The 27,291-nt window shown below is 42.4% G+C and overlaps 1 long non-coding RNA gene across 1 annotated transcript; it reads left to right on the plus strand.

The window, feature by feature from the left end:
• The first annotated feature begins 6,589 nt into the window (after positions 1–6,589).
• On the plus strand, positions 6,590–25,930 carry LOC114807904. Its single transcript, XR_003755917.2, has 3 exons — positions 6,590–6,699; positions 24,902–25,051; positions 25,378–25,930. It is a non-coding gene; the product is annotated as an uncharacterized LOC114807904 (long non-coding RNA).
• Positions 25,931–27,291: the final 1,361 nt, after the last annotated feature.

Here is a 27,291-nt window from a genome sequence, read left to right on the forward strand (position 1 = left end):
GGCGCCATCGTGCATGACATAAAACCTTTAGGTTGACTGCCCACCAAAGGCTAAATCCAAACATGAAGGATAAGCTCATGGAACCTCATGTCTTAGCACTAAGTTGCCTTGGGGGAGAATAGAGGTTTTGGAAAGTTGACCCAGTTTTGACAGACATCTTTCAGGAGTCACCATGCCCCTCCGCTCAGATTGGCTCAGTTTTTGATGATTGCCATGATACTGTGTCATCATAAAGAAAGAAACCATATGGCTTTAGAGACACGATCCACAAAGAAAATGTTTCAGAAGGGGCTATGTATTCTACTGGCTTCTAGGTGGCCATCAGCTCTAGGATAAAGACACTTGCATATGCAGTTTCAGTAGGATTATGGTGGAAGGTCTTTTAATAGCCTCAAAGTTCAAGCATGGTTATGGGAATAATTAACTTTCCTGTAGGATCCTGTGGGGAGTCTCAAAGTCTCTTAGAAAATCTGCTGATTAATTTGAAAATGTTGCTGCTATTTTACAGATAGTCTCAGGAAGGGGTAACGTCATTCGTTCAAAGTCAAAATGGAAGCCTCGGACTGCAATGGAGTTTATCGATTGTTACCTGGGTTTTACTACCCTGGTTTAGCCCTGTTGGATTTGATAACGACCTGCTCCTTCTGGGGCCTGAGCCCCTGGCTGTGGGATGGGAATAATGGCTCCAGGAGCTCTTAGGTTGAAAGTTATTTCTCAAGAGCCAATTTGCCCAATTATGATTATGTGGTATTGGTGGATGTGTTTGCTGTGTGGAAATTATTGTTGCTGAACTTCTCCATTGCTGGGTTGTTTTTAGAGCAGTCATAGCTGAAATGGAGTGATCAAAGGCAAGGGAAATAGGGGAAATGCTTTGGGGATGCAATAAAGAACAGCCTTAGACAATGCAGCATCACTGCTGAAAGCTAGAAGACAGATGAGGCAGAAAGACCAGAAAAGAGTGGCTTTTCTTGAGCAGAGGCTTCGAAAGAACTGTGAGGCAAAAAGGCAAAAGCAACACCAAGCTCAACACCACGACAAAGGGAGATTTTTCTGTGAGCAACACAAAGTTGGGACTGGAGGACCCACGTTGACCTTTTTCAACCACACGTGCATCCATAGGCGAATTTCACTGCCAGTGACTTCTTAAATGAAAGACAACTAGGCATAAATACATTTCAAGGAAGCTGTATCACAGACAGCATTTTAAAAGAAAATCATCCTTCTCTTGGGTCTTATGGGGATACAGTAGCACTGGGTTTTATAACCAAGTCTCTCTAATGACAAAGACTGGAAAGTCTTTCCCTTCACCTAGCTCTCACAAAGCTGCCTAGAACTGAGAGAGAGAGAGACCGATAGAGAATTATTTTGATGGGGAAATAGACCATTTGACGAGCTGTATTCTCTCCCCTGATCTTTCAGGTGCCAGTACTAAATGGGCACCTACTCCAGTGGGAAGTAGTGCCTCTTCCATACTTTGAAAGGTTAAGGAGAAGCAAGGTCTTGTAATGCCATTGTGGTTTAATAACGTCACACCCAACAGCAAGTTTATCTGTTTTCCTTTCTCGACTGTTTTCTAGAATATGTGCAGTAGATCAAGCTGAGAAGCCTTGGATGGATTAATCCTGTCAGTGGAAAAACAATGTTTGGGCCATGGAATTAACCTTTCTTTGTTGCTCTGATAAAAAAGAAAAAATTGGGCTAATTTGGCTGATTTGGCACAAAGGACAGCTGTAGTGGATAATGAGATTGAGGGGACTTCTTGCCTCCTGAAGAAGTTGTAAACAAGGATAAGAATGACATTTCACATGGGTAATGATATATAGCAGCAGCCTACCCCAAGGAAACAAATTAGGCCACAGAGATGAGGGGATCATTTGGAAGCGAAAGGCCTTTTCCACACATCTCGGTACTCTATTTTCAAAGTCTTATGTTACTAAACCCGTTCTTCCAATTTCTTCCTCAGGAATATGGGATAGATTCACCGAAGACCAAAAAAAAAAGAATCCAGCAAAGCAGATTCTAAGTGTGTGCAGCCACTATACAGGCCACATCCAAAATATATAGACCGTAAGATAAACTTTTCAGCGAAATGCTTGGGAGGAAGGAAGTTAATTTAAGAATAAAATATTTTCTGGGAAAGGGTATCAGCCCATGCCATGTTTGATTTCTTGGACAGTGTTGGGGAATTTCCTTTTTCTTTGAGCTTTGTAGCAAATAGCCACACCACAACCTAATTTAACCATTTCCCTCTGCCTCCCACCACTACCACCCTTCCCTCCACTCCGGATCCCCTCCCCGCAGGAACTCTGTGGATCCACTGTCTGCTGGACATTTGAATCAGCTCTAAGGCATTGTTGGAAATTAAAGTTGCCAGTTTATAGGCTGGTGGCTATGTCAGGCCAGATGGGTGAATGAGGGGCAAGCCTTCAAGGGCTCAGTGGGATGCTCTTCCCAAGGGTGAGAGACAGAAAGGAAGCTCTCCTTTAACCTACTTGGAATGTGACTGGAAAAAATGGCACTGAAAGCAGGCTAATTGTCTTTCAGTTTATTTATCATGACTTCATGGAAATCTTCCTCATTTTCCATCTGGGTTACTGCATCATTTGGCATTGATGCACTATGGTGTCTTGTTCTATACCTTGCAGGCTTGGGTATTTGTATTATCATTTCTCTTCCTCCCTCATCCTTTCCCTTTCCGGGATTTCCCTCTGCCTCTCTCCTTCTCCCTCTGTCTCCCTTTTTCTCTCTGTTCCACTGCTTCTCTCCCTCTCCTTCCATTTTCTTTACTCTTCCTTTTTATTTTTGTGACTTGCCCAAGGTCACACAGCAGACAAGTAGTGGAACCAGGATTAGAACCCAGGTCTTCTGACTCCCAGTACGGTGTCCTATCCACTAGGCCATGCTGTTTCCCCATGCTGCTTTCCCAAGCTGCTTGGCCTTGCTTCCCTACTAGGCCATGCTGCTTCTTCTTTGGGATATAGGAAATCCCCTGGACTCCAGATCCGAAACGCTAATAGCTGTTGTTATAGCAAAAAATAGTAAATGTGGCTGGTCCTGCCCCTGATGACATTTGAAATTGATGTTCAAGTACACATTCAGACAGATTACTCTCAGACATCATCATGTCATTTTAGAATTCTTAAGGATGAACACCTTGAGGTCTTCGTACTTAGGATTGAAAGGAACGATCCTGTACAACCCCAAAGTGAACTTTCTGTACCATTTTAATCAATCCCTTTAGTTGTAACAGTTTGGGGTCCTCTAACTTTGGGGAATGTTCTTCCTCTCATCCATAGAGCCCTGAGGTACTTTTGGGTTGATACCACTTGCTGGCTGTAATAAAAAGATTCTTGAAGGAGTACTACCACCCCTGAGGTTCAGAGTTCTTCTGGCCGGCTGATTTGAGGAATAGATGGTGACACAGATGAAGAAATCAGTCCTCGCCTCCAGCTTTGGAAGTCGGCACTTCCCCGGGCCCTGGTGGGAAAGGAGCTGCCGGGAGTGTGGCAGAGGAATGTGGTTAGGAAGTTTCAATGTCAGCAGGACAAAGGTCTTATTGCAGATGGTCCTGGAGCCTGCTCTGCGGCAGAATGGTCACTTGCAAATTGTTAAGGCCCTGTCATTGGACCCACCCACTTAAATGTTGCACAGCCAGAACCATGCTTGAACAGAGTGGGAAGGGGAGGATTCAATCCCTCTGGAACTGTGACAGGCTTGTTTTTCTCCTCTCCACCAATCCCATTAGAAACCTGCAGCCACAGGAACTGGAATTCCCCCTCCAATGGAGCTCCAGGGGCTGTGGGGGCCTAATACCTGACAATCAGGTAGGCCCCCTCCCAACTGCTCACCAACATCACCATGGAGAAGTCCCGTTCCCCACAGGAATGTGGGGCAGGTAGAAGCTCCTGTAGAGAAGTTAGGATGTGGGAAAGGTTGGAGAAGTTTGGACCAAAGTAGGCCCTGCTTGGAGCAATGGGAAGAGCCTGAAGAATATTCCTCCTAGGGATTCTGTTTGTGGTTTTTCTTGCTGAATGTGTCCTATTATTCTTTCTCTGAATCTCTGTTCTTTCCCTCCTCTCTGAGACAGAGTTTGTGTGCTCTGTCTGGGCCAGAGACTGTTTATGTCTGCATTGATATCCTTGTGCTTAGTACAGTGCTCTGCACATTGTGAGGACTTAATGTGATTGAGAAATAGTAAATAAAAATAAAAAATCTCTCATTCCATGATGGTTGTGGGGTGGGGTGGGGAGGAGCTGAAGGCAGGAAGAAAGAGGGGGACTACTTGGGGGTGAGAACTGAGGAAGTATCAGAAAGGGCCAGGCAGAAACATGGTTGAGAGATCCTATAAATCATAATCTTTTGATTCCCAGACAGCAAAAAGCTGTCCCCGACAATGGCTTCCATGTATGAAAGTGTTCCTTCCTTTACGGTCATTTTATAGCTAAAAAGACCTGTGAATGAATTTAAGGACAGCTATCCTGAACTCCTTAGTCCGCTTCCTTAGGTTAAGCGGAACTGGTCCCTTCCACTCATTATCATCATCAGACTGTAAGCTCGTTGTGGGCAGGGAATGTGTCCATTTATTGTTATATTGTTCTCCCCCAAACGTTTAGTACAGCACCCTGCACACAGTAAGTGCTCAATAAATACAATTGAATGAATGATTGAATGAATCATCATCATTATCACTTACGATATTAATAAGTGCAGGGCACCATACTGAACACCGACTGCATGCAGAGCAGGGTCTTACCTGAGCATTTTTCATAGCTCTGGCTTTCTAGGTAACTGTTCCTCTGTGGTATCCTAAACTGAATTCAATTTTAGTTGATGGGTCTTCCAAGACCAAGGGCGAGACATAGATTGCAGTAAAGCAGTTTTCATTTTTGGCTGAAGATTGCGTGGACTGATTCATAGTCAGCCTCATTGTCCCCAGCATAGCTTCTAGTGTTTTTACAAATAGTTCACCGACAGGAGCATAAAACATCAGGAAATCTGGAGTGCTTGCAAATCATCAGTTTTGCTTGTGGAAGAATAACTGCAGGTTTAGTCAACAACAGTAATGATCTGAATGGCTCGAATGGTCTGAATGGTCTTTAACACCGCAGACTTAGGATAGTGTAGGACAGCTGGTGAGTTTGTTGTCCTCAGTTGTTACAAAGAGCCCTATGCATCCCCCACTGTATGGTATGAAAATGATGATGCTCAAATTAGCATTATGATAGCCATGAAAAATAATCACACCCTAGGCTTTGGGAGGGAACATATTGTTCCTTGCTTGTAGAATTGAAGAATAGGAGAAAAATGAAACTCTATCCTCCAGACTGAGACCAATATTACCCCAACAGTAGACATAATAGGGTCTAATAGAATTTCTTTAAATAGCTATTTCTTTTCGAACAACGCAAGTGATTAGTTGGCGATATGGGTGGACTCTGCCCTTGATACACACTTCCCTCACCATGATGAATGGTGGTAACTCCAGTATTGGCAGCAGTATAGACACCGGAGGAATTACCGTTCACAAAATGTCATTTTTAAACAGGGCTATTTTTGAATTATTGGAGTTTATTTTTGTTGCCCTTTTAGACTGTAACTTAGAACTGGCTGAATGTGTTTCTTTGCCTGGGGCCTTTTATGGAAGTGAATCGTTAATGCCAAGATATAAACCCCTAGAAATTAAGGTCTGTCACTGGAACTCTAAGAGTCTGGTAAAAATTAGGTAAGTTCACTAATGACTTATACAGTCTGCTTGTCACTTGTCACTGCCATCACCTCCATCCTAACCATCGGCATCACCACTGTAACCTTCACTGCTGTCACTATTCTCATCACTGTCGTCATCATGATCCTTCTTCTATTCTATTCTATTTTATGATCCACTAAGGGATGAAATGGTTCCACATAAGGAACTAAGCACAGCACAAGATCGGTTCCCGCAGCACTTCCATTTGAATAATATTGAAAATGATAATGATTGTAAAACAACAGTACTAAGTAGTTATTATGTGATAAACTCTGGGATAGATACAAGTCACCAGATCAGACACAGTCCCTGTCCCTCACAGGGCTAACGAGAGATCTCACCCCCATTTTACAGATGAGGAAACTGAGGTCTATAGAGGTCTCATGACTTGCCCAAGGTCACAGAGCAGACCAGGGGAGAGTTGGGAAGAGAACTTGGGTCTCCTGACTCCCAGTATAATGGACTTCTGATAGGCCATGCTGGAGAGAAAAATGTATAGTTGTCCTTTGGCTTCAAAGAAGAAGCCACTAATGGTGAAATTCACCTTTGAGTGTGTTTGTATGGCTAAAGAAGTGTTTGGGGAGCAGGGAGAATAACCTGACTATTTCCAGAAGCCATGCAGAAGAGTGGCATTTCCGCTGTGAAGAGCATGTCTGCTGCCCTTAGTATAGCAAATCTAAGTAAAATTCTTAACCTTCACCTCTTCTCCTAAAACTTTCTTAGGGATAATTTAAGCAGTTTGGAAAAACCTTACCAATAAATTATTGATATAGTATCACAGCTGCCATGCTATGATCTCACAGTCAGTCAATAATGTTTATTTTCTACAGGATGCAAGGAATTGCTCTAAGTAAGTGCCTGATAGTGCCTACAAAGGAGAAGAAATGATCCAATTCTCAAGGAGCTTATGGAGGATATCTGGAAGCATTCAACTTCACTGAACAAGCATCAAAGTTAGAATTCATTGCATATTCAGTTACCTATTCTGCTTTATTCTGATTTGTCATCCCAACATATACATTTACACCCTTTCTGATCCCTTTTTTGCCTTCTGTTCCCACCAATTGAAAATGTTTCGTACGCTTATCTCCCCAACTAGAGTATAAGTTGCTTATGGTCAGGGAATGTGTCTTTTGCTGCTATTATATTTTCCCAAGCACTTATTACAGTCCATTGTCCTCAGTAGGTGCTCCATCAATACCATTACTTCTTCTATTGCCCCTACCTCAGGGGATTATGGGGAAAATAAGTGAAAGAGGGGTTTACAGACTCTTCCAATGTTCAAGACCCTCCCTTTGAAAGTTTTGGTAAAATTCAGGTCTCTAGGTTTCTAGGTCTCTGATCTTGCTTTCTAGAGAGAGTTTAGAAAATGGTAGGCTACTCTCTTTCCGGGATGTACTGAAGGCAGTCTTCTCTGGAGAGTTTAGAAAATGGTAGGCTTGGAAGAGTTAGGGTAGTTTTCAAAGGTTGTTAAATTACTATCTGGGAGTAGCTTTGACTCTGGAATAACCAACTCAATATGCCGAACCCTAGGTATCGCTTGGAACCTTTCAAGGAAAAACAAAGGGGAGTCTATGTAATCTGGAGAATTCAGGCATAAAACTTTCCTCTGCCTGACTTTTCTGGATTCAATTGTGTAACCCTCTGGCTCCCTGTGGCAATGGGGACCTAACCTATGGCAAACATTATTGTTGCCAACGATAATTGGCTGAGTGTAAGAGGAGCCTCTTTGCTAGACTTCAACAGCTATGGGACCACCTGTGTTCAATCACATGTCTTCATCTCACTGGAAATTCAGTACAAGTTGGTACCCTGTCAACGAGAGCACTGAATGATTCCTCATTTCCACTCATAAATGGAAATACTAATACTTTCGACGTGGTTTAACCATCGATCACAAATGTTTGTAAAATGCAAATGTGGTCCATTCTTTCAAGTGCCTTAGGGGAGCAATTGAGTCAAGAAGGCCAGCATATCCTTTAAAAAACTGGCCAATAAAATGAGGCACTAATGTGACACCAAAATCCAGACTAAACTGAATGTTTATAGAACCTACTGTCTGGCAGTGAGACCTGGATCTACCACAGAAGGCACATCCATATTCTTGACCCATCTGTCACCTATAATTGATTCTTAATAGCAAATGGGAGGACAAGACTACCAAAAATGAGGTTCTAGAGTACAGTCAGCTCACCGGCAATGCTCGTAACAAAGAGCCACTGGGCAAGAAATACAAGGAGACTAGGAGGCAGCAGGAATTCTCCCTAGTGAGAACTAGAGAGGAGTGACTGCATCTTGGGCAGCTATAGTAGTGATCCCCAAAAACCCCCTCATAGAATATGGTGTGGATATAGTCCGTTGAAAGGCATGAATGATGGAGAAATCCGCCGGGCAGGCAGCCATGAGCAACTGGGAGACTCTCCTTAGCCAAAGCCATCAGTCAGTCAATCAGTGGTATTTGTTGAGTGCTTAGTGTGTGCAGAGCACTGTACTAAGTGATTGGGAAAGTACAGCATGGATTAGTGGATAGAGCATGGGCCTGAGAGACGGAAAGGACCTGTGTTCTAATCCTGGCTCTGCCATATGTCTGCTGTGTGACCTTTGGCAAGTCACTTCACTTCTCTTGGCCTCAGTTACCTCATCTGCAAAGTGGGGCCCCATGTGGGACAGGGACTGTGTGCAACCTGATTCACTTGTATCTATCCCAGCGCTTAGAATGGTGCTTGGCACATAATACGCACTTAACAAGTGCCATTATTATTATTATTATTACATTACACAAGAGCTTACAGTGTAGAGGGGGAGACAGATATTAAAATGAATTATGGACATGTACATAGTTGCTGTGAGGCTGTGGGTTAGATTAATATCAAGTGTTTAAAGGGTACAGATCCAAGTGCATGGGTGATGTAGAAGGGAGAGAGAAGAGGGGAAATGAAGGCTTAGTGGGGGAAGACATCTTGGAGGAGATGTGATTGTATTAAGACTTTGAAGGTGAGGAGAGTGGTGGTCTGTCATATATGAAAGGTGAGGGAATTCCAGGTCAAAGAGATTGAATTGCGAGGAGATCCATTACTTGCCAATTGTTCCCTTCACTGGAATGAAAATGAGGCTTCAGTCACAGCAACCATGAAACTGCAGGTTGTGTCTGTTCAGATTCTTCGAATTTGGTTCCAACAGCCATATGGTTCACTTGTTGTGGTCTCAAAATCATCGTAGTCTTCTGAACTCACATGAATTGATTACCTGTGGTAATCAAAATTAGTGAAATAAGAAGTCTTGTCAAACATTTTGGGTCCCAAATTTCTTATGATGGGCAGACCACCTAAAGACAGAAAAAGGACACAAAGCACAGCTTTCCCTTGATGGGATAATTCTCTTTCCCATGAGGAGACATTTGATCTTGCTTAAACTTTCCACGGCACACCAAAAGACAGGTTATCCTTCTCCTCTTTTCACCGTCCAGTTTTTTGCCCACATCTCTGACACAAGCCTCAGGGAAGTCAGAGTTAGACTTATGGAATACTGAGGCCACTGTTACTAGCCAAACTCAACCAGTGATCCTACCTGTCAAGCTGCGGGCACTGTTGGGCTCTGAGAACATCTACTTCCTCGTGCCAGTTTTGTAGTAGGACCAGGAAACCCCACTGCCGGCTGTAGTGGAGGTCACTCACTATAGAAACCATGAAGTCCTACAGGAAGCAGAAGCAGAAGGGAAAAAGAGAAGCAGCGTGGCTTACTGGAAAGAGCACGGGCTTGGGAGTCCGAGGTTGTGGGTTCTAATCCCGGCCCTGCCACTTGTCAGCTGTGTGACTTTGGGCAAGTCACTGAACTTCTCGGTGCTTCGGTTACCTCATCTGTAAAATGGGGGTTAAGATTGTGAGCCCCACGTGGGACAACCTGCTAACCTTGTATCTACCTCAGCACTTAGATCAGTGCTTGGCACATAGTAAGTGCTTAACAAATGCCATAATAATAATCATTATTATAAAGTCTGTGAGAAAGATGGAGCGTTTTCCCTTGCGTTACCTCAAAAGATACTTGTGTACAGTCTCTTTGATGGAAAGAGGAGAATAAGGCTGTGCAAGTTATATTTCTTTTAAACACTCAAAATGTCTACTTTTGAATAGACAGTAATCACTAAATTGTGGGGGGCATTCTTCTTCCCCTTTTTCAGCTTCCCCAAATAAAGACAGTGTTTCCTTGGTGTGAAGAAACAGTTGCATTTCTGATACAAGTGCTGAAAGGGTACCATGATCAGTCAATTGCATATTAATCCTCTCACCAAGTGTGGTCTGAATGGTGAGACACTGCTTGAGAGGTATTGAAATCCTTTCCTGTGTCTCCATAGGCTGGCGGAGTAAGCGAAACTCACCAACAGACAAGTACTCTAGGTTTTTAGAAAGGCAAACATGAACTAATTAGGCGGAACAGCAGTCCACAGATATGGAAATCGTAAAGCTGTCATGTGGAACCCATGCGAAGACTTGCAGTAAGAGAAGTCATACCCTCCAAAGAAAGCCACTGTTCTGGGCTTGGTCTATCTAACAATCAATGATGCTTATTTGGATTTGCAATTTCACTTTTTTTTTTTTCCAAGAGAAAATGAGGGGCAGGACCCAGAGCTTTCTGAGAGAGAAATCTGGGAGACAAACTGCATAGGCTGTGCAAAGATAAAATAGTTCAGACAAACTGCACTTCAGTGGGAGGCCTGATTTTGTGCTATAAACTAATTTGTCAAGCAGTGATATAGGGTTATCTTCTACATGCCTGACCTTTATGGCTTCTCATTATCTTGAAGTGATTAGGCAGCAAAGCATTTAGAAGAGACAAAGAAAAACCTCAGAAAAGTTGGGGGAGGTACATCCTGTGCATGTGGAAATGCCAAATGGGGTGGTTAAAATCTGGGATTCATTATCAAAATAATTTCTGACGTACTAATTCCATGAGGGAACAAACCAGCTGCTGATAGGCTCAGTGATTTCACAGAGGGGGAGTATGCTAATGAGGTAGGGTTCATTTAGAAGTTGGGCTAAAGCAATACGATGGGTTGCATATGTTCTTGTTTAAAACTTCCCCTCCATTCTGATTCTCATGTTCTGAGTTGAATTGTGTCTTCTCATTTGCAGACCACAGTTGAGTTTCTTTGTGGTGATCCACACACCACACATCATCTCCTACTGGTAGGGAAAATGATTACAAGGGCCTGAATCAGTTATCTCTATTTGTTCCCATGGTTTCGGGGAAACAATGACTTCCAGTTACCATGGGCACACCATTGGTTGTGGTGAATATGGCCTGGGTCAGGGGTTCAGGGTCATATCTGGATGCAAAGGATATGTACACCTACACAAAGAAATATATTTAAATGGAAACCCTAGGAAGGAGTCAGGACCAGAAGCTACTTCTGTTCTGATGGGGTTCCATAGTTAAGGGCTGGCAAGGAGCCAGAGGCAGCAGCCATTGGCATTGCACGTGATCAAGGAAGAAATAATAGGGATTGGGGGTGTGGAGGGACTGTGAAAGAGAGAGAGGGAAGGACGGAGAGAAAGCCTGAATAAATGAGAATAAATATATGGCTGAAATTACTGGAACTTGTGTAGAAATAAAATAACTGGATGCTGGGTGGAGAAGAAACACTTTCAGAATGACTGTAATCAGGACCTAAGTATTTTAATACCAAAAACCTGCGACGTTCCACTCTTTCATCCTCTTCGGTCTTTCATTTTTCCCCATCTTCCTGCCTTTTGAAATCGACTTTGCTTTTCTCAATCGTTCTGGCACTTTTTAATGGCCAGGGTAACTCTCCCAGATTAGCTCTACTTTAGACTATTGAGTGATAATTTTACCCCAAATGTTTATTTTCAGTGACTCAGTTCTATTGCATGATTCCCTATTTCATTGTGTGAACTTCCGTCTCTTCTCTCCAGACCCCAGCTCCTTACATTGCTCTGCTTCCTGTCTTTCATCCCCATGCCTCTCAGTCCTCGCTGAGGCTCTAAAGTAAGCCTTTTTAATAGGAAAAAAAAAGAGCTATATAGTGCCAGGTGTGCAGTATAAATGTGGCCACAACTACCACTTTGTTTTCTGGCCCTGGGGCAGAAGATCTTGGGGGTATGATGGGAAGGAATGAGGGAGGGTGGACTTTCCCGGGTGGGGGTTTTTTCATTTTCTTTTTTTCTTTTTAAATGAATTCTCTGGGATTTTCCCCACGGGGCCAATTTCTCTTCAGAAATTTTCCCTGAGGTGCAGCGGTTTCCCCGGGAAAATCCTCAACAGTCAACTTTGAATTTAGAAACCGCTGAAAGCCGTGATGGTCTCAAGAGTTTATTGTCCCCCACTCCCAAGGCACATGGATATCCATATCCCAGGTGACGATTGATCTGGGATCCACAGTCAGAGTGGGGAGCATAAAACACTTATTTTCATTAACCGGCCTTTTCAGACCAAAGCAGTTTTTGAGTCTGAATCGTCTAGAGTATTTCCCCAATTCCCCACCTCAGTGTTCTCAACCTGGCCTAATATAATGCTGGTCAAGCTGGGTTAGCACCCTTTGATTGCAGTATGTCCATAAGGGAAAGGTCAATTCTGAAATTGGCCACAGACTTACCTTAAGGGGATGCTATGGATAGTAAGAAAACCTTTGGCAACTATAATCACTAAATAACGATGTTCTCTTTGGCAGAAGTTCAGGTAAAACTCTCACTATTAAGCTAATTAATTTAAATTGACCATCTTGTGTGCAGCCCGCCAAGAACTTATCATAGGAATGCTTCAAACGGGTCATGTCCCTCAGATCCAGACTGAACTCAAGGGGAAGGAAATCTCAGGTAGCTCATGCTTAATAGAACCCAATTTCCCTCCCAAAGCTAGTTTCTTCAAGTAATAACTTGAAAGGAAAAGCCAAGAAGAAAACTAGAGATTGACATGTCACGTTCAGATAAGTTGTGCTAAGTCCCTGATTAATTATTAAGGGCTCAATTCTCATCTCTTCTGCAAAGAGAGCTCCCATCAACTTCAAAAGGATCTTTGTTGCCCAGAGGAGATGTTTCAAGATGTGAGGGAGATGGATACGCACCTTTATGAACTCAGTGGTTTTCCAGTGCTGTTATGGGGCCAGAACTGCTAGGAGCAGAGGGAGCAAGAGGGAAAGAAAAGGTTAGGATTGTAGAGGCTGTTGTATGGACACTCAGTTCCAGCTGATTTGGCTACAATATTGTCAGGGAATTAGGGAATGGTTTAAAATGGAGATTAAGACTGTGAGCCCCACATGGGACACCCTGATAACCTTGCATCTACCTCAGCTCTTAGAACAGTGCTTGGCACATGATCAGCACTTAACGAATACCATTATTATTGTTATTATTATTAGGTTCAGGGTGCAGCATTATCAGAAGAAACTGCATGTGTGCATTTGTGTATACACACAGCATCAAAACTGGTGAGCATTTTATCCTGAGTTTGCCTTAACATTAGGTGCCCTCATACGTCCAGGTATACCTCCAGGCCCGTGAACACCAATGGAACACGTCTGATTATAAGACACATTTTCTTGGCACTTCATACTCTTATCCTCATTTTACAGATGAGATAACTGAGGCCCAGAGAATAATAATAATAATAATTGTGGTATTTGTTAAACGCTTACTATATACCAGGCTCTGTACTAAGCGCTGGGGTGATTACAAGCAAATTGGGTTGGACACAGTCCCTGTCCCACATGGGGCTCACAGTCTCAATCCCCATTTTATAGATGAGGTAACTGAGGCACAGAGGAGTGAAGCGACTTGCCTAAGGTCACACAGCAGACAAGTGGCAGATCTGGGATTAGAACCCATGACCTTCTGACTCCCAGGCCCATGCTCTATCCACTAAATTAAGTAATTTACCCAAGGTCACACAGCAGAGCCGGGATCAGAACCCAGACTATGAGGTAGCAAACTGGAGACTAAGCCTGGTTGCGAGATTAACAAGGTGACAAGGCAAGGTACCAGCCTCACCTCTGTCTCAATTCCTGGCCTAAGAGGGAGCTTCACTACTGTTTTAATCATTCCATCTATTGAGTCCCAAGTGAGGGCAAAGCACTGTGCTAAGCATTCTGGAGAGAAAAAAAGAAGCAAGACACCTCTTCCCTACCCTCAAGCAATCTGATGAGAGAAACAGACAGAGAAAAAATTATATACAGATAGTGGGAGTGGAAGGAAGGACAAGGACATAGCAGGAAGCAGTACAAATGTATCAGTATGAAATAGCTGAATAATCCAGTGTCCAGAGAAATCTATAAATGCATGTATGAATAAATTCAAAATACGTATGTGCATAAGTGCTAGGGAGAAGACTAGAATGCCTAAATGCTAAGGATGGTACTTGGTTCATGCAAATAAGGTGTGTGAATTATTCTGGGAAGGGTTCTCATAAGAGGTGGGTTTTTTGGAGGGCTTCGAAAATGGGGAGAGCTGCGATTTGTGTGTGGGGGGGTAGAACCAGGCTGGGGGGATCAGAGTAAGCAAGGGGGACCGTTCATCACATTGATAAGCTCAGTGGCAAAGTGTTTTCTCCCCATTTACAGGCCTAGATCACATGGAGACCGGCACTCTATTAGAATGTAGTTACTGATTATTTTATTTAACATTTTAACCCTGTGCTATTTCATTACAATTTTAATTATGGTGGAGACAGTACAAAGGCAAAATAAATTAACTTTAATTTTTTTATTCTGCAGATATAAATACATTCCTATTTCTAAATAGTTAGCGTGTAGGAGATAATGGCGCTAATTACCTTTTCACTGTACTTGTCACATCATGTTTAGTTTTCTCCACTGCTGTGACCTTTACTTCAATGGATTTGGAACATGAGGTGAATTGAGGTACCTTAGCACTGCTGGTTTCTCATGAGCAACTGATAAGCAATATTTTAGGAAACTGTGAGGGTAATTACAAAGATAGTCATAATATATATGAATCCCTTGCAAGAGAAATTACAGGTCACTGCTGTGTATCAAGTCATCTTTGTGGTGATAAAAGAAATTTCTTTTAATTGCCAGGTTATTACCATATTTAATTCTTATCATTCTAGATATCAAAGCACTATTTTGGAAGACAAATCACAATTATTCAGTCTTTTCAGCAAGGTGGCAGCACTGTTCCCAGATCGTGATCACTACAACTGGTTTGATTTTCTTTTTTTTGGTTTTAGTGAGTTAAATTTATAGCCATTTAAGAGGATAAACAAGGATTATTCATGTACCAAGGAAAGTTACAGTTTCCCTTTACTGACCAGCACACATATTTCTTCCTTGGAGTATATCCCACCAGAATTTTTCTTCATAAATATCTCTTGTCTTCTATGATCCCTCTTCCCATAAAGAGCAGGGAAATCAAAAATCAATGAGCGAAATGTGTGGTGTGTAGTAAAACTATCCCTAATGACACTCCAAAAAGTAACAATTGAATAATGTCATTTTCCTTATAATTTCCTCCTTGAATGTAGGACAAATGGTGAAGCAGCGTGGCTTAGTGAATAGAGTATGGGCCTGGGGGTCAGAAGGACCTGGCTTCTAATCCCGACTCCACCACACATCTGTTGTGTGAGCTTGAGCAAGTCACTTAACTTCTCTGTGCCTCAGTTACCTCATCTGTAAAATAATAATAATGTTGGTATTTGTTAAGCGCTTACTATGTGCAGAGCACTGTTCTAAGCACTGGGGGAGATACAGGGTCATCGCGTTGTCCCACATGAGGCTTACAGTTAATCCCCATTTTACAGATGAGGGAACTGAGGCACAGAGAAGTGAAGTGACTTGCCCACAGTCACACAGCTGACAAGTGGCAGAGCCGGGATTCGAACCCATGACCTCTGACTCCCAATTCTGGGCTCTTTCCACTGAGCCGCGCTAAGAGTGTGAGCCCCATATGGGACAGGGACTGTGTCCAACATGATTAATTTGGACCTATCCCAGTGCCTAGATCAGCGCTTGGCACATAGTAAGTACTTAAAAAGTACCATTATTATTATTAATAAATGGATAAACTTATAGCACTAAACAGCTATGTTGAAAATTTTAAAATGGCACCATCTCCCCAAGTTGGACATTTCTACCAGTTCCTGCCTTTCAGGCCTTGTGAGGTGGCTAAAAGGAAAGAACATCTGAGAAAGAGGTCAGTGTTGGGCTGGATTTAAGAGGATTTTGTAGGGTTTTGTTGTTGTTTTTTATAATAGTATTTGTTAAGCGCTTACTATATATGAAGCATTGTTCTAAGCTCTGGGGTAGGTACAAGTTAGGTTGGACAGAGACCCTGTCCCACATGGAGCTCACAGTCTAAGAAGGAGGGAGAACAGTATTAAGAACCACCCTATCTCTTCGAAGTGCATTTTCAAATGCCATCATTTTGAAAGAGTCCAAAAGGCACAGGCATCAGCATCTCCTGTCCTTCATTTGGAAAGTTTTTCCTTGAAGGAAAAGTTAACCCGGAACGTGGCATTTCTGATTCATTTACAGCTATATTATTGAAAGCCGAAGGGAAGGATCTCTGTGGTGGGTGAAAGCCCACTCAATCAGCCTCTGCAATTCTGGGCTCTTAAAAGGATTAAATCTGGACAAAAATGTCCTCACCTCTTTCTTATTAATCATTCCCTTCAGCATCTGAACACAATTTGATTGTCCAAGACTCATGTGGAAGTGAGGGATTCTTTCACTTTAGAAGTGGACAGTAACAGGATTCCCAAGCAGCTTCAGTATGGCGAGCTGCAATGGGCCCATGTGAACAAGGAGGTAGGCTAAATGTTTTCAAGATGCAGTTAAGTGCAGTCTTAAACAGTGTGGGAGAGCAGCGGACCTTTAGGAGACAAGAGCAGCAGTTAGGCATCAACTTGGCATGTGGCAATCGTGAAAGGAGATACTCTAGGGCAGAGCCTTCAGGATGATCAGGAGACTAGATGAACTCAAAAACAGGGACAGGCACTCCAAACAGCAAATGCCAGCAGAACATCAAGGAACTATCAGTCAATCAATCAATCATATTTAATGAGTTCTTACTATGGGCAGAACACTGTAATAATAATGATTGCGGTATTTGTTAAGAGTTTACTTATGTGCCAGGCACTATACTAAGAACCAGGGCGGATACAAACAAATTGGGTTGGACACAGTTCCTGTCCCACGTGGGACTCACAGTCTCAATCCCTATTTTCAGATGAGGTAACTGAGGCACAGAGACGTGAAGTGACTTGCCCAGGGCCACGCAGCAGACAAGTGGAGGAGCTGGCATTAAAACCCATGACCTTCTGTCTCCCAGGCCCATGCTCTATCCACTCCGCCATGTTGCTTCCCCTAAAAGCTTGGGGAAGTACAATCTAACAGAGTTGGTAGACATGTACCCTGCACGCAACAAGCTTACGGGCTAGAGGGGGAGGGCTACCTTTCTGTGCACCCAGTGTGGAATGGACCTTCAATCCTGAATAGAACTTTTCACTTAATCCAAACATAGATGTACTGTCATCTGCAAAGTGGATGATAGACACATGTATGCACACACACACACACATTCCTGCATAATATATATACCAAGGTGGCCTAGATCTTCAGTTGCTGTGAGGCTGATGCACATATTGCATATTATTTACCAGTCCGTTGCAGTGGTGGGAGGGCTTCAGCTCTTTCAGTGGTTTTAGCCCCAACCCAAGTGGGACCGGGCCGGAAATGGGTGCGGCAACTCACCCCCAACCCCTACCCTGAGTGTCGACTTATCACTGCCGCCACCCCCTCTGCCATACCTCTTCTCCAGGAACAACTATTCTCTGTCATTCACTGTTCCTTTCTCCACCTTGGAATGCCTGCTTTCCATCCGTGGCTCATGGCTATACCGTGTTTTTGGTCAACATGAATCCTGTTCATGAGGCTTGGCCACTCCTGATATATACAAGTAAAGTTTTTTTCCTCCTGAAATTAGCACAAACTCTTGAGGCCAGAGTAAGGAGGACATTGAGCTGGGCCTATGAGAAAGCGGGGTGTGCGAAGTGAAGATTTTTGTAAAACTAGTACATATATCCCACAGCACTTGTTCTATAACTTCTTCACATGACTGAAGCCCAGATACCAAATCCATATGATTCTCAAAATATGGGTGCAAGAATTTGTTGGGCTAGCTTGTTTAGATATTTTTGGATGGAGAGGAGAGTTGTTGGAAAGGGACCATGTCCCTTTCTCCCAATTCACGCTAGTCAGTGGCTCATTGCCCAGACTTTTATCTTGTCAAAAAGATTCCAGCTGTAAGACAAAAAAACATGAATATTAGATCCTTTGCAATTTGAGCCCTGGTACTCATAGTGACATGAGATGAGATCTGTCCTACCCTTTGAAATAGTTTAGCCACAGTTTCTTCCATATTCGCAGTGATTATCATCCAACCCACTGATTATTCATCTTTGGAGATTGGATATATAAGCTCCCATCACTTCAAATCTAGACAACTCACCACAGAGGCTACTTTTTGAGCTATGAATCCACATATTTTAAATTTACAAATTCATCTAAAATTAATGCAGGGTTTAAGGCAAATTTTTTGGCCCTCTTTCGATTTTTAAGATTTTCTACTACATTGTAGTGGAAAAGGGGCATGGAAGGGCCAAGTGAAATGAATGGTCTGAGAGGAATGAAACAAGATTCTTCAAATAAAAATAAAATAAAGAGACTGTGAAAGGCTGATAAGAAGAGATCCTTCCCATAAGAAGGGATCCATGAAATGTGAGGAAAAATGTTTTAAAAGGAATTGGTAGTAAGGAACACAATTCTGCCATCAGATCTTCCTGACTCTGCTTGAGGTACTATGTCAGGTTGGACATAAACCTTAGGATTCTGGCAGATTCTTTACATCCCATCGAGCCTCATCTGCCATGTTGGAAGGGACATTTGAGAGGTTATGGTGGCCATCTCTTTAGGATTTCTTCCCTCTGTGGGTTGAAGATAGGGCCAACTTTCCCTTTGATGGGGATAGTAGAAGTGTGTAGAGTCAGTACTGGGTAAGTCTTGAGTTGGTGGTGGTCTGATCGGTCCAGGATCTCTTCAGCGTTGGCATCCCAACACTACTTGTCCAAGTGTCTCTCCAATTAGGCTACGTATCTTCATGGATGCTTCTAAAGGCCTTTCTTTTCTCTAGGTCATTTAATGCTGCACAGGATTGAATGTGCGTTTCGCAAAACTCTTGATTGTCTATACTAATGGAGAAGTCATGTGGATTCGACCACATCAGCAATAGTATAATTGACACAAAACAGCAGGAGGAGGCAGCCCCAGGATCTGTCAAAACCCTGAAGGGAAACAGCAGAGAAAGAATGGGTTCTGGAGCTCCTTAGCCTGAAAGACTTCCCACAACTCTTCATCCATGGAGCTGATTTGAGGCTGGCCATGCAGTATGATTCTGTCACTAGTGAGAGTGGGAAGGCAAGATAGACAGACAGTGATTATTATTATTCCTCTTGACTGAACTTGTCTAGTTAGAAAAGGTGAAATCCAGAAAGGTGATGGAAATTTTTGAAGGCCAAGGGCCCAGTCAAGTGACAGAAGTAGGAATAGAAAATTCACTACTTCTGCCTCTCAGATCAACCCTTTAGCAAATTCCATATGTCCCAGTGGATGCCAAAAACTAACTTTTAGCTGCGACTTAATACACTTGGAGTCAGAAGATCATTTGCCATGGGTGTACAATTTTTTAATAGAAAAATATTCTCTTTCTATTTAGATTGAAAAAATGAATTACAGAAGGTATTAATGTTCCCAACCAATGACTTTTGATATTTCATTTCCTACTGTTTGTCACTCTCCCATCTGACAGGACTGTAAATTTCCTTTACAGCCCTATTTCCAGTGAATATTCAACTTATGCAATCTTCATTTTTTTTCCGCAAAATGGGGATACATTAAAACAAACATTACGATTTTCAACCAGCAGAAAGAACAACAAATGCACAATTTGGAGGCCAACCTTTTGATGGGCGAATGTGGGAGGGAAGAAGAATATGGGGGGGTAAGTCAGTCTCTGCTTTGGGCAGCTGAACCTGTGGCTGCTTCCTCAACTCCTGGACTTGCCCTCTTTCTGTGAACAGGTTCTCTCATTTCCACTTGTCATTCTATTTTTCTCTACCCCTCTGGTCAGAGTTTCTTCGTCCACCATTGCTAAGTTCTCCATCCTCTTGAGGGACCCTCCTGGTTTTCATTTTCTCTTGAGTCTGTTTTTGATAGGGAAATGGGTTCTGGGGCCCATCTGGGCTTTTCATCTGGAAAAACCCTCAGAATCTTCAAATTTCTTTCTGACTGACCAATTTAAAGTCTCCATCACCCACATGTCAACTACCCATCTATCCACCTCTCAATTTTCTACCTTTCAATCCCTCATCACTTAGCATTTATGCAGATATCTAGGTTCTTTATAGACACAAAGACAAGAGGGAGAGGAGAAGAAATATATATATATATATCAGGAGCATCTATCTCAAAGGTTTTAGATTTGGGAAATATATTTCTAAGAGGTGCTGGGTTTGGAGAAAAAAATCAGGAGAGAAGCAGAGTTGCTTAGCTTTCTCCCTTCACTAAGACCTCTCTGAATGAATGCAGATTAGCATGGGTGAAATGCCTCTAAGTAGGAACATCCTGAATCTTTGAGGATTTCTATATGCCAATTTGTCAATTCGTTTTGGGTCAACATACTTTGCCACAGTCTAGGAAATCGCTACGTTCACACCAATGAGTGGACCATATTTTTCAGTCTTCCACTCACGCACAGCTGAAAGCAGTTCAAGGCCCTCCTAGTTAGGGACTGGAGGGGTGTTTTGGCATGCCTTGCGAGCTGAAGCTGAAGAAGTCAGTTCCAGTATGCTGCTCCTAACAGAATGATGGATTCACTGAAATGAGTTGAGAGAATGGTACGTCAATGTTGACGCTTCAATAGACCATAGAGTTATTCTTTTTTATCATTTGCCTGGTAGATTTGTCATGGTTTACTCTTTGGCTTCAGTCTGCAGTTCTGTTCTATTTGTGTTGGTGTTCATCTCCTTCTCAGCTTCTACTATTTGTTGAGAATTGTTATTTTTATTCATGAGCTCTTCTTTCTCAGAACGATCAGATATCCTCCCGTCCGGGAATCCTGTGGGGTGCATGGTCTTCATGAAAGGTCAGAGGAATTACATGGGTGATTTATTGATTTTCCATGACTGAACTTTTGTACAATTCAGTGTTTATCCTGGTGAGATCATTAGATTCCCATTGGAAGTACTGTCCGGTTTTGCATCTGGCACTCAAACACTGAAAAAAACAGATAAATCAAATAGATCTGAAACATTAATTTTTACTCAAAGGGCACTCTCTTGGGTTTGAGTGAGTTTTGCCTGAGAAAAGACAGCTGTAGTCCACATGAACATGAGTGAAAAACAAAAATTTTCAGAGTTGGGTGACAGGTGTCGAAAAGTGGGGCATAGAAGACGAGGGATAGGATGTGAAAAGGGGGAATCCGTGAAAAGAAATATGAGATAGTATTTCAGGAGGGGATTTACTGATGACAGAGTCCCTGTACACAGTAAGCTCCTTGTGGGCAGGAAGCAACTCTGTTACATTGTTCTCTCCCAAGTGCTTTGGATATTGTTCTACCTGCCTTAAGTGCTCAATAAGTATGATTGATTGATCAACCTCTACTATTGCTGTCATTGTCATCATTCCCATCATCAACACCATCATCCACACTATCAATATCATAATCAATCACTCAGTGGTATTTACGGAGTGCCGACTGTGCAGTGTACTCTACCGAGTACAGCGTGGCGTAGTGGCTAGAGCTCCGGCCTGGGAGTCAGAAGGTCATGGGTTCTAATCCTGGCTTCACCACTTGCCTGCTGTGTGACCTTGGGCAAGTCACTTCACTTCAATGTGCTTCAATTTATCTCAACTGTAAAATAGGGATTGAGACTGTGAACCCCATAAGGGACAGGGACTGTGTCCAACTTGATTGAGTTGTATCCACCCCAGAGTTTAGTACAGTGCCTGGCACATAGTAAGGGCTTAACAAATACCATCATTGTTACTAAGTTCTTGAGAGAGTACAGCGGTAGAGTTGGTAGACATGGTCCCTGCCCTCACAGGGCTTATAATCACTGGGGATGCTGGGCTAAAGTAAATTACAGATTTTTAAATTCTAAATTTCTGGGGGAAGTAATAGAATGTAAAGATAGATAGTGTTATTGGGGGAGGGTGAGAGACCAAAAGTGCTTAGGTGGCATAGAAATGCATTAAGTGGTAGTTGAGGGATGTAAGGTTGGGAGTTGAGAAATTAATCAGGAAACACCTCCTGGAAGAGATATAATTCTCATTTTTACCTGTGGGTAGGAATTTTTCGTTGTCCACTTGCCTATGCATTATGTACATGTCTGTGTGCGTGTTTGTCAGGTTGTGCCTTGGCCTGTGTCTATGTACATGTATGTCTGTATGCATGCTTGCCTAGGTCAGGGTCTGTGACTATGTCTGAGTGTACCTCTGTGGGAGCTTCTCTATGCCTATGTGCATATGTGCCTGTGTTTGTATTTGTCTACGCCTATGTACCCGTGTGACCAGCAAGCAGTTGCCCGAGTAGCCATTTTGGCAACCTCCTTGGTCTTCGATGCTGAAATCAGCACTGTGGTGCAGCTTTGGTACTATACTGTAGTCACTTTGGTCATAAATTGGGTTTTAGGTGTAAAATTCTTGCATGTTCTTAGAAATATGCTGCACCCCAGCCTGCTTATTTACTTCCTTGTCCCCCAGCAGGAACACGACTGGCAAGGACTATTAGTATTATTGTTACTATTATTATTGGATTTGTTAAGTGTTTACTCTTTGGTGAGCACTGTTCTAAATAAACCTCTCCCACCTGTCTGCTGTGTGACTTTGGGCAAGTTACTTGACTTCTCTGTGCCTCAGTTTCCTCATCTGTAAAATTGGCATTAAGACTGTGAGCCCCATGTGGAGGTTAGACAAAGTCCAACCTGATAAACTTGTAACTACCCCAGTGTTTAGTTCAGTGCCTGGCACATAGTAAGTGCTTAACGAATACCATAAAAAATAGTAACAGTGCAAAATAGAATTATTTTTTCCAAATAAATCACTTTTATAATTTTTCTGGATAAAAGAGAACAAAGAAAGCAACCCAGTTCTAAAAATATTCCCCTGAAAATGAAAGAGGAGAAAAATCCAAAAATGGTTTGAACATTTCCTGTAGTGGAAATATCTGGGAAAATACTCTGTGACCCTTTTATGATTCCACCATGGAGCTTAAAAGCTTGCTTTATTGGTTTTCAGAGTGCTAGAGTTTACCTTTCCATAAATTCACAAATTTCTTCTCCTTTTATGTTTGATTTATAATTGCTTCAATGTGCTTCAGTTAAATTAAATTATTTTCCTCGCTTTAACAAATTGGCAGGCTCTAAAGCCACTTATAAACAATTTTTCACATTTAAATCATTTGGTTTGTCTTTAAAGACAAAGTGCTTACAGTGAAAGACTGTCAGATGAACATGTGAAATTGCAGCAGCCGCTCTGGATGATTCTTCTTCAAAACTGACATAGAATTCAGTGAAAACTGAATCTTTGATCATTGAAATGTTGGAAATATCACTCAGTGCAGCCCTTATTGGAGAAGGAAGAGACTCTATTAACGCAAAGTTAAGTTTTGAGGTCTACATTTTGGAAGGAATGATATCAGAGATCTTCAATAAATTGTATTTATTGAGGGCTTACTGTGTGCAGAGCATTGTATTAAGTACTTGGGAGAATACAGCATTACAGAGTTGGTAGGCAAGTTCCCTGCCCACAAGAAGCTTACAGTCCAGAGGGAGACACAGACATGAAAATGAATTATGGATATGCATGTAAGTGTTGTAGGACTGAGGGTGGGGTGAATAAAGGGTGCAAATCCAAATTCAAGGGTGACACAAAAGGGAGTGGGAGAAGAGAAAATGAGGGCTTAGTCAAGAAAGCTCTCTTGGAGGAGATGTGCCTTCACTAAGGCTTTGAAGGTGGGGAGAAGCGTTGTCTGTGAGACATGAAGGGGAAGGGAGTTCCATGTCAGAGGCCGGATATTCCTTCTTTCAAAAATTCAGTGATTCAATAAATGCCCGAATTTTTGACAGAGATTTGCTGAGGATCATTCATTCATTCATTCAATCGTATTTATTGAGCCCTTACTGTGTGCAGACCACTGTAAGAAGCGCTTGGAAAGTACAATTCAGCAGCAAATAGACAACCCCTACCCAACAGTGGGCTCACAGTCTAGGGTTTGGATTTATTTCTAAACCTCTTTGGCTTTCTTCTTTCTTCCTTCCCATGTTGAAAAACCATCTCCAAAGGGCAACATTCTTACCAGGTAATGTCAATAGAACAGATGTAGGTATCAATGAAAAGATGCAAATGTTTGTGCAGAGTTTCCCTGAGGAGTACTAGAAGTTGTGCATGTTCATCCCATTTATCAATCCCACAGAATCCTTCCAATCTCATCTATTTGTTGTATGAGATGACAGCCCAGCCTTTGAGAAAATTAAAACTTTCCTGTCATTACATCATATGATTAACATCACTGCCTCATGAATATTTGACACTTCATTAAATCCCACAATTTCCATCTATCTGACCTTGTTTTCCCAGGGTTCTGGTTAGCGTTATGCTGTGGCAGCTGACATAACTAGTTTCTGCCTTAGACCAGGGTCTTTAGCCTCCTGATTCCACCTACCGCTATGTTCCATTTAACCATGTCTCTCAATTCTTCGAGCTGTAAGAGGAAATAGATGCTTCATTCCTCAGCATTTGTTTATTTGTTTGTTCAGTGGTTTCTCCTGCTACATTCCTCTGGATGAGTTGCTGTAGTTATGACAGGCACTGTCTAACAGAGGCCATTTGATGAACAATACACTACTCCTCAGTTCTGATCTGGACTATACACACAGTATTAGTGTTTCAAAGGGACTATGACGATTAGGCTGAAAATGAAGGGATAGCATTCATTTGGATGGAAATTCCTTAAAAAGATGGTTACATCAATTTCTTAAAAGAATATTGAATCTCTTGGAAAAAGAGGCTTCAGATTTAACTTCGTGCTTGAATAACTGCTGCTGTTTTCTTGGAATTGTTGATGTTTTCAGGTGAATTTGCTCTACGGTGAACTGAAATGAGGAAAACATAAACAGAGGTAACAGAAGCTACATTTTAAAGGAGCAGTAAAGGAAAACCACAATCAATGTGGCAGAGAGTGGATAACTAGGAGATAGCAGAGGAGGACACAGACCCATGAGGTGGGTACTCAATAAATACAGTTACTAGTACTGCCCTCAAGCAAGACATAGAGATTCAGGGCCAAATGGTTTGCCATCTCCTCCTCTTCCCCTCTTCCAGTCTCTTTCCCCATTTCTTTACACTTCCTTGATCCCTTCCTACCCTTCTGTCTCCTCATCCTCTGTTCCTCCCTCTCTGTCTCTTCCTCCTCCTCCAACTCTGCCACCTACCCAGGGAAAGTTGCTTAAAGATATTTAGTCAATTTGTCAACTTTGCAAGTAATTACTGGCCAACAATTTTTTTGAAAAGTCAGTCCTTCTCTTGTCCCCTCCACCCTCTTTCTCAGGCTGGAGTACAGTTGTAAAATGAATGAAATCAGAATTTTTTCCACTCACTTGGAACAAGATCCAGTTCTTCCCACTGAGGAGCCAAATGACCATTCCTTGAGCTGCATCTCAGGAAGCTGAACTTGGATACTGTGCAGATTTCAGAGAGTGTCATTCTTCGTGATCATCTATGTGAAAGTTCTTGTTCTCAAAACAGAGAAATCAAACGACCAAGTCTTCCAGGGAAATCACTCAACTGAACATGCTTTTCACACTTTAAAACAGAATTCCTAAGAAACTTGGAACTCATGGCCACAGGCCACACAACAGATCCAAAGCACTGTGGCAGTGGAGAAAAGACACATCACACTGGAGTGGATTCACGTCAAGTTAAAAAGGATGAATTGTTTCTTAAGCATGTAAAAAAGAAAAATGGACCTTGAAAATATGCTCCCTTGGTGATGTAGCAAACACACCCGAGGAAAAAAGGGATTTTTTTTTCCATCATCACAATCAAAATGAATTTTATCAACACCAACGAATCCATAAGGTATCAGAAAGCTGCTTCTGCATCAGCCCTTGTGCATTTCTCCCCCGATTCATTTACAGAATTTTATTGGATTCTTATATTGAGAGGAGAGGGAACACTGTTTCATCATGAACCTCACCAGCCCAGGTGCCAATATCAAATGATTAACTTTTCCATTTTAAAACTGTATCCTGTTACTATGTATCTCAGCAAGAAAAGAGATTGGTAGTGCCTGCACTGGCCTGTGATATTTATTTCCACTGGAAAATTATTTTTTTGGTCCAAATCTAGACGGGATAGAGTATATGTTAGAAGAAATGTTACTGGGAAGATAGGACTAACACTTTTAGCATACTGAACCACTAGTCACTAGGGGGCACTCTGAGAGCCATGTGGTGGTGCCTTGGCCTGATTGGATGTGTTGGGTATTTTTTGAGTCCCACCTCTATGGTCTCATCTATTGCCACTTGGGATCCTCAGAGCCCCAGTAGGTTAACAGTGGGGTAAAAGGAGGGGGAAAACAAAAGGGGCATCCACAAGACAGGAGCGGTCAATTTGGTGGGCTCCTGAGCCAATCTTAAGGCACCCTGTCTGCATTATCTCAAGGCAATAGTTTGAATCCTGTGCTTAAGTGTAAAGAAAAAAAAAAACACTGGCAACCAATCTTACATAAGGACAAAAGACCATTACTGGATCAGACTGCTGGTCCAGCTGATCACGTCTACTAACTCTATTGAATTGTACTCACCCAAGCTCTTAGTACAGTGCTCTGCACTTAGTAATTACTCAATAATTATCATTGATTTATTTTGTGAGATTATTTTTTTAAATGGTATTTGTTAAGCACTGATTTTGTGCCAGACATTATAGTAAGTGCTGGGGTAGGCACCAGCTAATCCGGTTGGATGCAGTCCTTGTCCAACATGGGGCTCACAGTTTTAATCCCCATTTTACAGATAAGGTAACTGAGGCACAGAGAAGTTAAGTGTCTTGCCCAAGGTCTTGCAGCAGACTAGGAGCTGGGATTAGGTCCTTCTGACTCCCAGGCTCGTGCTCTATCCACTAGGCCATGCTGCTTCTCAATAAGTACAAATAGATAACAGGTTCTAATCCCGGTTCTGCCACTTGTCTGCTGTGTGACCTTGGGCAAGTTACTTCACTTCTCTGGGCCTCAGTTACCTCATCTGTAAAATGGGGATTGAGACTGTGAGCCCCACTTGGGACAGGGACTGTGTCCAACCCGATCTGCTTGTATCCACCCCAGCGCTTAGTACAGCGTCTGGCACAGAGTTAAGTGCTTAACAAATACCATCACTATTATTATTATTATAGACAACAATAATTTAAAAAAAAACCCATGCCCTCCCTTCTGTGACAGGGCTGGTTGGTCTTTGCTGAGTTTTTG

This window comes from Ornithorhynchus anatinus, chromosome X5 (assembly GCF_004115215.2).
Source record: "Ornithorhynchus anatinus isolate Pmale09 chromosome X5, mOrnAna1.pri.v4, whole genome shotgun sequence".
Taxonomy (NCBI): Eukaryota; Metazoa; Chordata; class Mammalia; order Monotremata; family Ornithorhynchidae; genus Ornithorhynchus; species Ornithorhynchus anatinus.